This window comes from Trachypithecus francoisi, unplaced genomic scaffold, assembly GCF_009764315.1.
Source record: "Trachypithecus francoisi isolate TF-2019V2 unplaced genomic scaffold, Tfra_2.0 Lachesis_group18, whole genome shotgun sequence".
NCBI lineage: Eukaryota > Metazoa > Chordata > Mammalia > Primates > Cercopithecidae > Trachypithecus > Trachypithecus francoisi.
The window spans coordinates 45,680,518-45,696,766 of NW_022681463.1; positions in this window are offsets into that span (position 1 = coordinate 45,680,518).

The window sequence follows — 16,249 nt, forward strand, 5'->3', positions numbered from 1 at the left end:
CTTCTCTCATGTTTCTCATTTACACTCTTGTAAAACCTTTGTGCATTCGCATGCATCCATAAGCAAGTTTCCTCCCAGATTAAATAAATGTTGTTTATTAATCTCATTTTTATATAATTTATACATATTTAAATCAACACTATAAAATGTATTAATTTTTTGCAGTAATCACATGTTGAATATTTTAAAAACTAAACCTTGGTGCAACCCTGCCTCTACAAAAATATGACAAAACTTATCCACACCTGTTGGTGTGTACCTGTAGCCCCACCTACTCAGGAGGCTGAGGTGGGAGGATGACTGGAGCCCAGGAGTTTGAGGCTTCAGTGAGCAGTGATCCTGCCACTGCACTCCAGCCTGGGTGACACAATACGACCCTATCTCAATAAAAAGTAAATTTAATTTAAAATTAAACCTACTCTTCATCATTGTAAAAAAAAAAAAAAAATAAACCCTGTTCTTGTAAAGATGCTAAATACATTTACTAAATGATTAGGTAAGGTTCCCACAAAAAGGCTTTTTTAGATAATTTCCAAAAGTATCATTACATGGCATAGTAAAACATGAAATACAGGAAAAAGAATGTCTTTGACAGACTAGCCTTTATTCTTTGCCTTGAAATATTTTCTTACAACTTTCCTTGGGGAAAGTGTGTCTTTGTTGAATATTCCTGTTTTAACGTCCTATAAAATGGTTATGTTACTTGCTATAGAACAGTTTGACTAGTTTATGCTCACACAAATAGAACTGTAGTGTTGGTATATCTAAGATCTGCCAAAATGTTCTTGCCTACTACACTGAAAGTGCCCATGATCTTCTATTGTTTTTCTTTAAATATTTTACGCTCTTGACAGAAATCCAATAGTGCTTGCATGGTTTGATGTTTTGGGTTTTCAAGGTCATTTCAGTGGTTGATAGATCATGATATCTATAAATACACATGTTGCAGCTCCGTATCTGGTAACCTGCTACTATATAAAATTAGAAATTGTTTTCAGCATAATCCTGCTACTACAGCTGATACTTCTGATGAGCAATTATAGTTTTTTATGAATATATTTCCATTTTTGAATTTTACTGTGAAGTGGCAACTTTTGTCATTTAAGACATCAAATTTAGGAGTTATAAAACACTATTACAATGGCTTAAGATAATATTTGAAATAAATGAAGTAGTAGCTATTTCATCTTCAATGAGGGTGGATAGGTATCTATAGGTGTGAAAATATATGCTTTTAACAAGTACTTAAATTATGATTTACAGATAAATGAATGCAAATCAAAGGAACTTAAAATTCACTTTGCTATTGGCATAAACTTCTTTGATATTGTTCAGTGAAATGTATTTTTTCTATTATAAAACCAACATCCTATTTTATTCTTCAATTTATTTCATTCAAATACCTTTGGTCCCTTCTTGTGTGGGACCATTCATACTTTGTGAATTCTGTCTGTAAGACTCTCTAAAAATATAGCAAAGATAAATCAAAATGTCTCTAAAGACCAACTAGAGTCAAGAAACATCTTGGCACTTGGAGCAGATCATCAAATTCTAGAAATATTTCCCATATTACCAAGTCTGACAACTAAAATACAATTTTAATGATACCTTTTAAGAATATACAGCAACTATTGCTTGTTGGCTGTTTTTCTTTCTTTTTTTTTTTTTTTTTTTTTTTTTTTTGAGACGGAGTCTCGCTCTGCCGCCCAGGCTGGAGTGCAGTGGCCGGATCTCAGCTCACTGCAAGCTCCTCCTCCCGGGTTCACACCATTCTCCTGCCTCAGCCTCCCGAGTAGCTGGGACTACAGGCGCCCGCCACCTCGCCCGGCTAGTTTTTTTTGTATTTTTAGTAGAGACGGGGTTTCACCGTGTTAGCCAGGATGGTCTTGATCTCCTGACCTCGTGATCCGCCCGTCTCGGCCTCCCAAAGTGCTGGGATTACAGGCTTGAGCCACCGCGCCCCGCCTGTTGGCTGTTTTTAAACTTCAGTCTCACTCTGCCTCCCTACTACCCTACTTTTCCAATCTAAAAACAAAGCAAAAGAAGTTACTTTTACAGGAGTTCGACATTCTCACATACCTACCTCAAAACATTTTGTGTGGATTTGCTGTGGGTCTTTTGAAATCTCCAATATCTTGTTTCAGAAGAAAAGATATGCCAAATAAAATGCTCAAAAGTACAACTTTCTTAGAAAGGAGATATTCCAGACTTGGTCTCAGTGATTCAATAGTATATTACCCTTGGGTGGACACATGTTTCTGTTGTAGGGTGGGCTGTTTCCTGCACATGTGTGGAAGTGTTTGATGTTTGAAAAGGAAATGCATATTATAAAGAATGAAAATCTTGTCCCCAAAAAGGATTGAGACTAGGGATATGAAACAAATAATTCAATTAAATTGATTCTGAAAAATCTGAGAAAATCTTACACATGGATATGGACATATATTTGGTACTCCCAAAAAACATGAACATGATTATCACATGGTAGAACAAGTTTTTAATTAAAATATAGGTTTTAAGAAGTATTTCAATATTGAAATGCCTTGTCACTCAGTTTTAATGTCTATTGCATATGTCCAATGAACATGCACAATATCTATAAAACTATATGTAAATAACAGTGTTTAAAATATAAATGCATTTTTATCTCTTTTGGAATATAAAATGTGAAATTGTTAAATAATATTTTACAAAAGTGTCCAAAAGCCCAACTACTATTAAAAAGGAAAGAAATAGCCTATTAATATTTTACATTTCTGCGCTTAAAAGGATTATTTTTAAATATAAACAGAAATATATGCAGAAATTGTAAATGTAGGCACCTCGAACAGTAGCACATTTATGCATTGAAAATATGCATTATTCCAAACAAAAGATGACAGTCGGCTCTTCACTGCTATGTACATGTGATTGAGAGGTAAGATGTGTGATCAGCCAATGGACTCAGAGAGGCTATAACTTGCTTTGCTGTCAGACTATCTAGTGAACTCTAGTTTGGAGCTATTTGCAATTGCTAGTTTGTTTTGCAAGCTGCATAATGCATTTATTCCAACTAAGGAAGGTATTGGATACTCAGTTAGAATCTAGCTTTTCTCTTGAGGAAGACTGACAGAAACATTTTCTGTACTCTGCACCTTGAGATAGTCTCTTAACTAAATGACATCATTCTCCCTTGAAATATTTTTGTATAAATATCATACATATACATCATTTGGCCTCAATTAGTATTAAAGTAGTTATTAATAGATGTTTCTATTTTAGCTATGCACCAATACCCCATCCATTACCAATGAAAACAACATTTCAAATTCTTGGTTTAACTTCTGTTAGAATACACTCTTAGTGGTAAATTCCAAATATATTATTGGCTTACAAAGACTTTCTTCATTAGAAGATTCTACTTGGTAATACCTAGCCCAGCTAGTAAGTTTTACCAGTTTATCAATTAGCAGTTGTCACTGCTCTGAAATATATAATTTATTGTTGTTGCATTAAAAAATTCTTGAAATATTGGTTTAGGTCATTTTACACCTAAGCACTTAACCTTTTCAGTACTAAAATCCATGATTCTTTGGCAGGCTCTCAACAGGCTGTATAGTGCTTAATTTTTGTTCTCATAAATTGGAATATAATTCAGTAATATAAATTACTTATCCAAAATTGATCTGACTCTGGAAGCTAACAAATTAGGCACATCATTTAAATGAGTTACTGCCTATTATGTCAGAAAATTTCATTCATTTTCATGATCTAATTACATCAATCAGTTGTATCTGATAACTTTTAAAGTAGGCTTGCTATAAATCATAAATAAATGAAGAACAAAATCTCATCAACTATCAAGAGATCCAGTTTTATGAACTAGTATGCCAAAGTTATATCATGGCTATTTTACTTAATATGTAATTAATACTGTTTAAAGTTTGCCAATGTACATTGAATTTTAAAGGCTGTACAATTATAACAACAAAGAAGAATGCCTTTAACAACATTCTCTGAATATCGCTTTGTACTTTTCATCCTCAAAACCAATAACTTAAATTGAAAAATATCTTGATATCAGGACAAATGAAATAAAAATAATTCTTCATTTAAATGCCTTTGTTATGCTCTATTTCAAAACTTCCTTTTACTTCTCTGGAAATCTCTTCATTCTGAATGGATTTATGTGATATTCCTTCTAATATTAGTGTGAGTTGCACCTATCTAATTTGCATTGTTTCAAAATGACTTGTAGAAGCAAGGCTGCTAGAAAGGATGCTGATAATACAGCATGAGCCCTCAAAGTATTTTTGGAAGAATCATTTCCAATTATCCTGGAATCATTTTCCCTAATTGTGATTCCCAAAGAATTTTATTATTATTGGACAGTTTTCTTATTTGTCCCCTCATTAATTATTCATGAATTATCTTATTTTCCTTTTTCAACAGCTAGACGCTGAATTTCTTGTTGTTATCTTTTTCAACAGCTAGACCCTAAGTAAGTTTCTTGTTGACAAGAATAATATCTTTCATCTAAGTGCTCATCACACTGTTTGGACATAGTGAGCCTCAAAAATTACCTGTTGCATTAAAATACTTTCCATGTAAGCATACCTTCATTTATTTTTTCAGTTCCAGCCTACAGATTTCAGATGAAATATCTGAATTTTTAAACAACATTTTTTCCACTTTTTCCATAGTCTGGAACCTCAATTCCATTATGGAGATACACTATGGATTAAGAATGTTCTAGTTGATGGGTGCTGACGAGTTGATGGGTGCAGCACACCAACCTGGCACAAGTATACATATGTAACAAACCTGCACGTTATGCACATGTACCCTAGAACTTAAAGTATAATTAAAAAAAATATATTCTATAATCCTAACTTTTTTTTTCTTTTGGGAGTGGAGTCTTCCTCTGTCACCCAGGCTGGAGTGCAGTGGTGGAATCTTGGCTCACTGCAACCTCTGCCTCCCAGGTTCAAGCAATTTTTGCCTCAGCTTCCCAAGTAGCTGGGATTACAGGTATGCACCACCATGCCCAGCTAATTTTTGTATTTCTAGTAGAGACAGGGTTTCACCATGTTGGCCAGGCTGGTCTCAAACTTCTGACCTCAAATGATCTGCCCATCTCGGCCTCCCAAAGTGCTGGGAATATAGGCATGAGCCACCGCACCTGGCCATATGATCCTAGCTTTTCTATCCTCACTGTGAAAGGGACAAGTGTATGTTAGTTAAGAAGTTTATCATGGCAACTTTGGCATATGTTGCTTATTGTGTTATTTATTTATAATTGGTTTTTAGCAAAATTAAAATGCAGAGACAAAAATGTGGATGAAAGTAATGCAAAACAGAGCAACTGTAATTTAGAAATGAGGCAAGAGCTACAAACAATGAGGAGGCTGTAATTTGCCATGGACAGTATTGTTTGCTACACTTATTCTGTGAGTAAACTCTATTTCCTCGTTGCTGAGCTTTCTGAGAGTCTCGATGTTTTTACATTCCTAAGGCATCTCCCTTAACTTGTATTCCCAATGACATTCTCCACTACCTTAATCTAAACTAAGTTTCCTTTAGTATGAAATCTACCCAATTAAACAAAAACACTCACTGTCCTACTATAGTGAGATTTCAGGAAAGCATTTGGAAATATAAAGGTATAATACATGTAGCATGTTAGTATCCAAGGTTGCTCAATATAAATGTTTTATTGAATTTGTTTTTAGACCAGACTTCAATCATCGATATATCTGCTGCAACTCTTTTTAGCTAGTGTGGATGAATATGTAACTCTCTGAGAAAAGATACACCACCCCACCATGCACAGTTTTGGAGAGGAAATCAAGGCTCTGTCTTTTAACATCTTATAGTGAGAGAGTCATTGTTAGGCTCACACAAAACACAAAGCTTATTGGAGGAAGCTACCTTCCTTAGCATTTCAGTATTAAATAACACTTAGAAATACCTTGTGGAGAAATATGCACTTAGACACTGAGAATGAACCATCTCAAACAAGAAATTGATTATCCAACACTAGACATGGAATATTAATCCTAAGACATGCAGAAAAAGATATATAGACCTGAAAGAAGTTTTCAGGTGTAGTAGGAAAAATTCTAAGGATGACCCTCCCAACATTCTCATAACCTGGGTTTTGCAATCAAGCATAAATCTAGGCACCAATTTGAGGAGCTTTTGCACGTGGAAATAAGGTTACTAATTAGATTTGCTAACCTTTAAATGGAGAGATTATTCTGGGTTCTGCTAAACTCATTGAACTCTGTTATCTAATTATCCTTTAACTCTTTGAAGTATTTGCAACTATTGATAAATATTACATTTTTCCTTTCTTTGGTTTCATTTGTCCAATTTTTTTTTCTGTTCTGAAATGTGTTTTTGTGTTTTCTTCACTGTCTTCTATTCTTTATATCTCTCTCTCCCTAAAACTGTGCTCTCTACTTCAGTGTCTTTATCCCTCTATCTCAAATAATTTTTAGTTTCATGCAATTCTGTGTCTTTAACTATTACCGCTTCTAGCTACATATATCCAATACATATTACAAAATTAATGGAAGCCAAATTAAACTGATGTTTTGATTTTTTACTGCTAAATCTAAAGATATGTTTCATCTGCTTACTCTATATTTTCCTCCAGATTTTTCACTAACGTTGTCAACTACACATGTCCCAAATCTCCTTTCAAATACAATCAGTTCTTTTTCTTTACTATATCTACAAAAGAACTATCCCTTAAGAAAAACCAGCTAAATTGCTTTGCATGGTCTTTTACAATTTGAATTTCTTTATCCAATTGTTTTCAAATTGGTGTAGCATCTACCTCGACTACTTCTCTCATAAATAATTCCTCCTTCCCATTCTGATTATTCTCTTGCCATGCTTATTCCAAAAGTATTGTAGATAATTCCACATTTTTCCACATTGTCCTGAATAATGCTATAGTTTTTAAAACATATCACTACTTTTGCCACTCACTTGGCCAAAATATTTCTAACCACATTGCATGCAAATTCTCCTTTCTTCTCTTTGGCCCCACCTAAGGTATCATTTTAAACTTTTCTGCCCTCTGATTTCCTATATAATCATCCATATAAGCTTGTCCTGTAGCTTCCTGCCAGGAGGAATTTCCTAATGTGTTACTCTAAACAGAAATTCCAATCTCCTGGTATTATTAGCTGCTGGCCCCATTCTATCTTTTTATAAATTTCTTTTGGATTTCAAAACTACATGATGCCTATTTTTTTTTCCCCTTTTTTTTAATATCCACTGGGCCTCATTTTTTCTTTTGATCTGTCTCTTCATCCAGGCTGGAGTTCAGTGGCATGATTATGGCTCACCACAGCCTGGACCTCCCTGTGCTCAGGTGATCCTCTCATCTCAGCCTCTGGAGTAGCTAGCACCACAGGCACTCCCCACCATGCCCAGGATTTTTTTTTTTTTTTTCTTTGTGTGTGTGTGTGTGTTTTGTATATTGTACAGATGGGATTTCCTTATGTTGCCCAAGTTAGTCTCAAACTCCTGGGTTCAAGTGATTTGCCTGCCTCGGCCTCCCAGTGCTGGGAATGCAGGCATGAGCCACTGCGTCCGGCCCACTGGGCTTCTTTAAGGATGTTGACTTTACTTTGCCTTACCTTGAACTTTCTCATGTTTATACCTCATGTTCTCATGTCAAATTGTATTTTTTATATGCAGCCCCCAACCCATTGCCTTGTTCTTAGAACATATTTAAGACACTTATTTTTATTTAATTTATTGATTTGAATAAATGAGAATAAACTGCTAAATTTACCTTAAGAATAAATAATGCATTTAAATTTATTTTTCAAAAATATTTTGCCTTTCTCTCAGTAAGTGTGACAAGCCGTCCATTCATTTACATCATCCCATAAAAACTTCAGAAGGGCTGCAGGAAAAGTGACAGAACTATTGGCATGTCTTGACTTCCTGCAGTATAGAGTAGTACAAAGTTTATTACTCTGTCAATTATTTTCCAACAATGATCATTCTTTCCTTGTACTGGTGTATGTGTACTCTAACAACTCTAATACAAGCTGACACTAAATGGAATTAAATGACAGAATAAACTAATATTAGGAAAAGACAGTATGTTTTTGTTGACCTGTACACTGAAACTGGCTCAAAAATAAAATGCAAGAGCTGGAATTGTCTTTCCACAATGTGATATTTATTTTGATTACCACTTACCACTTTGGGGGAAATTTTCTATAAGATAACATAGAAGTGTATATATAGCAGCAATAGTGTATATGTATGTGTATATATGTATACACACACACATATAGTGTGAGTATGTCTATATATGTATATTCAACACAACTGAAAACATTAACATACCCTTATAAGGTATTTTAAAACTCTTGTTAGTCATTTTGATTCCTCACATATCAACTTCATTTGGTTTCTGTCAGATTTTTAGTGTGCATATTATACAGAGTTTCTTAGAATATAAAGTGCTCATGTATCATGCAAGGTTCTTGTGAGTATTCAGACTCTGTAGATCTGGGATAGGATATGAAATTCTGAATTTTTAAGATGCTGCTTTAATATGCTACAAGTAATTGAATTAATTGGCAGTTAATGCTAGTGTTGTTGATATAAAAACTGCTTTTAGAAGCAAGAAAATAAGCAGTTTAATCTTTCATTTCTTTATCAGTTCTAAAAAACTCAAATTCCCAAATCTATCTCTTGAGGGAATATGAAATCTGATAGAATTTAAAGGGATGGCAAGAAAATTAATGTGTCTCTAGGTCACATTTTAAAATAATAGAAAGTCTTTCTATTTTGAAAGAAAGTATATCCTGATTTATAGAATGATCATTAACTCTGGAAATACATCATAATTACATAACAAACTTTGAAAGAACAATACTCTTATTTTCTCGAAACAAGACTTTTGTTCTTGCAATGATGTAGTAACAAGTAATAGATGAAACCTTTCACCTTTTTCTAGAAAATTGGACAAAACATGTGAAACAATTTTCAATCATTGAGGTTTAGGAGCACAACATCATGAATCCTGAGAGAACTCGGGAAACAGAGGCTTATGAGGTCTCTGATTTCTGCCAGGAAACATACATGGGTATCTCAAGGGAGCTTGGTGGACTTGGTGAGTTGGGGACACAGAGACTAGTGTTCAAAAAGTCTAAGTGGATCGAAGTTGTGTGGAAGAGTTCTTGATATAAGGAAACATGTCCCAAAAGAGCTCCAGAAATCTGCATTAGGGGATTTGAATCTCTGTTTACAAATAAGATGTGGGCCGGGCGAGGTGGCTCACGCCTGTAATCCCAATACTTTGGGAGGCCGAGGTGGGCGGATCACGAGGTCAGGAGATCGAGACAGTCCTGGCTAACACGGTGTAACCCTGTCTCTACTTAAAAAAGAAATACAACAAATTAGCCAAGCATGGTGGCGGGCGCCTGCAGTCCCAGCTACTCCGGAGACTGAGGCAGGAGAACGGTGTGAACCCGGGAGTCGGAACTTGCAGTGAGCCAAGATCGCACCACTGCACTCCAGCGTTGGGGACAGAGCGAGACTCCGTCTCAAAAAAAGATGTGTACATGTAGGATATAACCCCATAGTCTAATGAAAGTGTGACTGAAGAGTTATAGGCTAAACAGTTCCAGAACATAGAGTGGTATGTCCTTGTTGAATACTTGGGATGCTCTAGATGTTCTAGAAGGGCCACACGTTGGTGGTAGGGGTAAACTCTCACAGAAGTGAAAAATGCTCTCAGTAAAACCTATCCCTGGCACATGCCAAGAAACGGGACAATATAATCCAAAGCATGCTCCCGAAACAGGCACTCAGGAAAGATAAACCTAAATGTGACAGAAATGATAAAAATAATAGACAAGGAATTTGAACAGGTATTATAACTATGTTCAAGATTTAAAGAAAAACATGGGCATAGAAAAAAATGAGGCTATATTAAAGAATCATATGTAAATATAAAAATGAATAATATATCTGAAGTGAAAAATAAATTCCTAGAGGCAATTAGCAGCTGATTAGGCAAGAGAGAAGAGTTGATTAATAGAGTTGAATATATAGCAATTGGAACAATTCAAAATGAAGCCAAGTTAGGAAAAAATATAAAAAGTAATTAACATATTCTCAGTACTCTGTTACAGTAACAAGCAGTCCAAAAATATGTATTTGAAGTTCCAATAGAAAACACGTGAGAGAAAACAATAAGAAATAATGACCAGGAAACTGATAAAACTGGAAATCCAGTGATCCAAGACACTCAAAACACCCTAAAAGAATAAACAAAACCACATCAAGACCCATTGTCATCAAATTTGTGAAAACGAATGATAGAAAATCTAAAAAGCAGGAGAGAAACAATATCATACTAGGCACAGAGAAACAAATATAAATAAAACTGCAGGTGTTTTCTAGAAACCAAGCCACAAGACAACAAAAGAATATATTGAAGTGCTGGAAGAAATGTAACTGGTCAACCTAGATATCTATACTCAGTGAAATTTATTTTTCAGAAATAAAAGTAAAATAAATAGTTTAGAATGAATGAAGACAAAATTTGTTCTCATCAGGTTTTGACTAAAAAAATGCTACAAACTTCTCACAGAAGAAGAAATATAATAGTAGAAGACTTGGATATATACAAAGATATAAAATTTTCATTGAATAGCAATAAATATAACTAGTTATTTTCTATTTTTATTCTGTTATGAGATCTTTGACTGCTTAAAGCAAAAATATCTTGGACTTCATATGCAGAAGTAAAATAAAAAATAAGATAGAAAGAGGAAATGGAATTCTGGAGTTTTCACATTATATGAAATAAAATACTATGTGAAGGTAAATTTGATGGGTTAAATATGTACATGTTATACCTTAAGGGTCAACTAAAAAATAAAATATGTGTTTTCAATAGATCAATTTTGGATAAAATAGAATACAATAAAATATGTTATTCCAAAGAAAAGAAAGAAGAAACAAACAACAGATGTGAAAATTTGGATATTAAGAGCAAGATAGTGTATTTATACCTAACAGAGATTATAACATTGAAATAAAATTGTCTATACACTGCACATAAACTTTCCAATTCTAATTAACAGGGGAAGATTGTCAGACTGGATTTAAAAGTAAAGTATGACACATTATATCCTGTTAAAAATAACACTTTACAGCCAGACATAATGGCTCACACCTGTAATAGCACTTTGGGGGGGCCATCACTTTGGTGATGTACACCTGTAGTCCGAGCTACTGGGGAGGCTAAGGTGAGAGTATAGCTTAAGCTGGGAGGTCAAGGTTTCAGTGAGCCAAGATTGTGCCACTGCACTCCACTGTGGACAAGAGAGTGAAATTCTGTCTTAAAAATAATTAAACTTTAAAAGCAAAAGTAAAATAGAAATAAAAGAACAAAAATATATACCACAAATCACTAATCATATTAGTGTTTGAGTAGCCTTGTTAATATCATGAAAAATAGATTTTAGTAAAATAAATATTGTGGGAAATAAAAATGGATATCTGATAATTGTGTTTGCTATTTAAGAAGGCACAAAAATCTAAAACGAATACATACCTAGGAAAAGCTTCAAAACACAAAGCAAAATCCAATAGAACTGAAAGAAGAGAAAAATTGACAATTATATTCATAGCTTTCATCACTTTACATTTAGTAAATGCTAGAAAAATTAGACAGAAACCAGTAAGCATATAGAAGACCTGAACAACACTATTAACCAACTTGACCTAATTGACATTTATAATACCCTCTAGCCAGTAACAGTGGAACACATATACTCAGTGGACATGGAACCAATATACAATATAAATGTATTTAATTTTCTTATATATTACAATAAGTCTGTTCAAATGGGAGAGTATTATATACTTAGGAGTTGCATGTTTGAGAATAAAGGAATACAATGCCTGCCACTACAACCCAATGCATATGTATATAAAAGATTATAATCACTTGATCTACTATACTGACTTCTTAGAATGAGAGACTGAGTCACGCAGTCCTGATACACATGCACTGTTAGAAAATAAAAAGAAAACTATACATGTTAATCATTGTTTCATGCAAGCAATTCCAACTCATTCTTGCACTCACACACATACTATCGCAGACACATACTATCACATAACATAGCTAGCCCCCACTGTCACTCAACTACCTTCCTGGACTCTGACCACACACAAATAAGCACACACGTTCAGACTCTATTCATGACATTGGGGTTTTAGCATCACTGAAAACTTTTGGCTTTGCTAGTCTTGGTTCTTTAGCTTTTGGTAAGGACTCTCTGTTGTAATACATTGTACCACTGCACCACTCCACATGAACTAGAACTTTGCTACCCACTATATGACTCTAGGACCAGTAGCATTAGAATCACCCAGAAGCTTGTAAATCTCAGAACCCAACTTCAAAGAATCTTCATTTTAGCAAAATCCCCAGTAAATTCTTATGTACATGGCAGTTTGAAAAGCACTAGGTTAAAATATAAGCTTCATAAAAGTGTAAGTTTGTGGCTGGGCGTGATGGCTCATGCCTGTAATCCCAGCAATTTCGGAGTCTGAGGCAGGTGGATCACCTGAGGTCAGGAGTTCGAGACGAGCCTGGCTAACATGGCTAAACCACATCTCTACTAAAAATATAAAAATTAGCTGGGTGTGATGGCGGGTGCCTGTAATCCCAGCTACTCGGGAGGCTGAGGCAGGGAGAATTGCTTGAACCCGCAAGGCAGAGGTTGTGGTGAGCCAAGATTGTGCCACTGCAGCATTCCAGCCTAGGTGACAGAGCAAGACTCTGACTTAAAAAAAAAAAAAAAAAGGCCGGGCACGGTGGCTCAAGCCTGTCATCCCAGCACTTTGGGAGGCCGAGACGGGCGGATCACGAGGTCAGGAGATCAAGACCATCCTGGCTAACATGGTGAAACCCTGTCTCTACTAAAAAAAAATACAAAAAAACTAGCCTGTAGTCCCAGCTACTTGGGAGGCTGAGGCAGGAGAATGGCGTAAACCCGGGAGGTGGAGCTTGCAGTGAGCTGAGATCCGGCCATTGCACTCCAGCCTGGGCGGCAGAGCGAGACTCCGTCTCAAAAAAAAAAAAAAAATAGTGTGAGTTTGTATATATTTGTGTGTGTTGGTTCTACGGTCTGAATATTTGTGTGCGTTGGTGCTATGGTCTGAATGTTTATGTTTATACCACTAAAATGTATCTGTTAGAATCCTCACTGCCAATGTGATGGTCCTTGGAAGGTGATTAGGTCACTGGAGTACACCTTCAAAAATTGAACTATTGTTCTTATAAACGATGCCCAAGAGAGACTCATCATCTCTTCCCCCATCTGAAGATGCAGTGAAAAGACTGCTGTCCATGAAACAGTAACTGGGTCATTCCTGGACATTGAATCTGTTGACATCTTTTTCTTGGAATTCTAGACTCCAGATCTGTGAGAAAAATATCTGTTTTCTACAAGCTACACAGTTTATGGTATTTTGTTATGACAGTTTAAATGGACTAAGAAAATCTGACAGAGAATGTATCTTTTTATTATTTTATTCCCATAAGATATTAGAGTTATCATTATATAGTCATACTCAATAATCATGGGGAAAGTGAATGTATAAAAAGAGGAAAGGCCGGGCACGGTGACTCAAGCCTGTAATCCCAGCACTTTGGGAGGCCGAGACGGGCGGATCACGACGTCAGGAGATCGAGACCATCCTGGCTAACACGGTGAAACCTCGTCTCTACTAAAAATACAAAAAACTAGCGGGGCGAGGTGGCGGCGCCTGTCGTCCCCGCTACTCGGGAGGCTGAGGCAGGAGAATGGCGGGAACCCGGGAGGCGGAGCTTGCAGTGAGCCGAGATCGCGCCACTGCACTTCAGCCTGGGCGACAGAGCGAGACTCCGTCTCAAAAAATATATATATATAATAATAATAATAATAATAAATAAAAAATAAAAAAATAAAAAGAGGAAGGAATAAATAAATACATTTAAGGTAGCTGTAGGCTATATATATAGTAAGAGAGGTAAAGGAGACTGAGAATTTTATTTAAAATGACTGAATTTGTAGAAAGGCTGAAACTTATCAAATCAAACAAAAGTGAAAATGATTTTCAGTGCAATTTTTTAAGCAAAGCCTATGAAACATAGCAGTATTATTATTATTATTATTTAAGATGGGATCTTGCTACATTGCCCTAGCTGGACTCAAACTCCTGGGCTCAAGTGATCCTCCCATGTCAGCCTCTTGAGTAGCTGAGAGCGTAAGCACTCACCACCAAGCCTGGCTGAATTGTTATCTCATGACTAAAATACCTTTATTTAACTGTTACTTATGTGCTTAATAAAACTACAAATCTAGTTTATATTTTATATGTGTCTGCTGTGTACATAAATGCTAATTTTATGCTATAATCTATTTTTCCATGATAAGAAAATTTAGAGCATTTGAAGTATGATTTTTCTCTTACTTTGTTAAAGAGCTATCATCAGAAAAAAGAGCTATCATCAGAAAAAAATGAATGATTCCTGCCGATATTATAAGTCACTCAAAGTAACTCAAAGTTATTATAAGTAACTCAAAGTTATTGGAAAAACTGAACAATAAAATGTCAAATCTTAATTTCATTGAAGTTGTTTAATAGTACAGTGTGTTTAACCACTATAAGTTAAATAGTTTTTTTCTCATAATTATATTTTGATATGTATTCTGGAGTCAAATACTACTCTAATTCATTGTGAAACTGCATTGATGTTCTATTTGCTGACTCGTTTTCCAGCATGAGTCAACCACTTATTACAATTCTCTTTTCAAATTATTTCTATCAGGTTTCACCTATATCACTCTTTCAAACAGATCCAGACAATTGTTCTTGAGTAGCCGATGGAATATAAGGTAATTCATTTGAGAATGAAGATGTGGATTCTATACTTAAAGTGGTACACTGTTTTGGACTCGTAGGGAAGAAACTGTAACACCACCACATTTTTTGTGTCAGTAATGAAAACAAAAAAGAAGTGTTTTCTTTAAAAATATTAAAATATAAACATATTATAAATATACTTTTTAAAAGTATAAATATATTTATAATATATAATAATCCCACGTTATTTATCCATAATAATTCTTCTTTATCGCTTTTCAACCCTTTGAATCAACCTATAGTCAAAACACAGGTTAGCTAATTATGATAAGAGAGTAAAGAAAAATGTAGAAGAGATAAATAAGTTTCAAGTACATGATTTAAGGGCATACAATAGAAGATATAATAAGACTGCATTGCTGCACATTTTAAGAAAAGGGAAGAGAGAAGGTGGAGGGACTATAAGTCCGCTAAATCCTCATCTTTCATGCAGATTCCGTAGACAACCACTACAGTTAAAATACAATGTACTTGAAAAAAATTTTAGGCGGGGCGCGGTGGCTCAAGCCTGTAATCCCAGCACTTTGGGAGGCCGAGATGGGCGGATCACGAGGTCAGGAGATCGAGACCATCCTGACTAACACGGTGAAACCCCGTCTCTGCTAAAAAATACAAAAAAACTAGCCGGGCGAGGTGGCGGGCGCCTGTAGTCCCAGCTACTCGGGAGGCTGAGGCAGGAGAATGGCGTAAACCCGGGAGGCGGAGCTTGCAGTGAGCTGAGATCCGGCCACTGCACTCCAGCCTGGGTGACACAGCGAGACTCTGTCTCAAAAAAAAAAAAAAAAAAAAAAAAAAAAAAAAAAAAAAATTTTAGTCATTCTACATTATTTTATTCTTACTAAGTCTGTGACATATTACAAACATCTGTAACACATAATAAAAATGTGCCACTTATATAATGCTAGCTAAATCAAATTAGTTTAGAAATATTTATGTATAGGTAAGGACATAAATGAATATCAAAGCGTTTGTGGTGAGAAGTATTTTAGAGTTATAGTTATGTTATTTGAATTTCTTCTAATACTCTACCAGTCTTAGGACTAGATGTAGTTTTACATGAAAGCCCACCGTCAAATCTTTCCTGTGTGCTGGATACTGAATAAACATTTCCTAGATGAACAAAAGAATGCATGGATAGAAAAAAGAAAGAAAAGGAAAAAGGAAGTGAAAGTAATGGAGAAAAAAGAAGCAAGCAAGCAAGAAAGGGAAAAAGGAATCAGATAGGCTTGGATAATTCTAGATAAACTTTCTTACTTTGTAATTTTTTTCACTGTTACATAGAAGAAAATAATTTAAAACC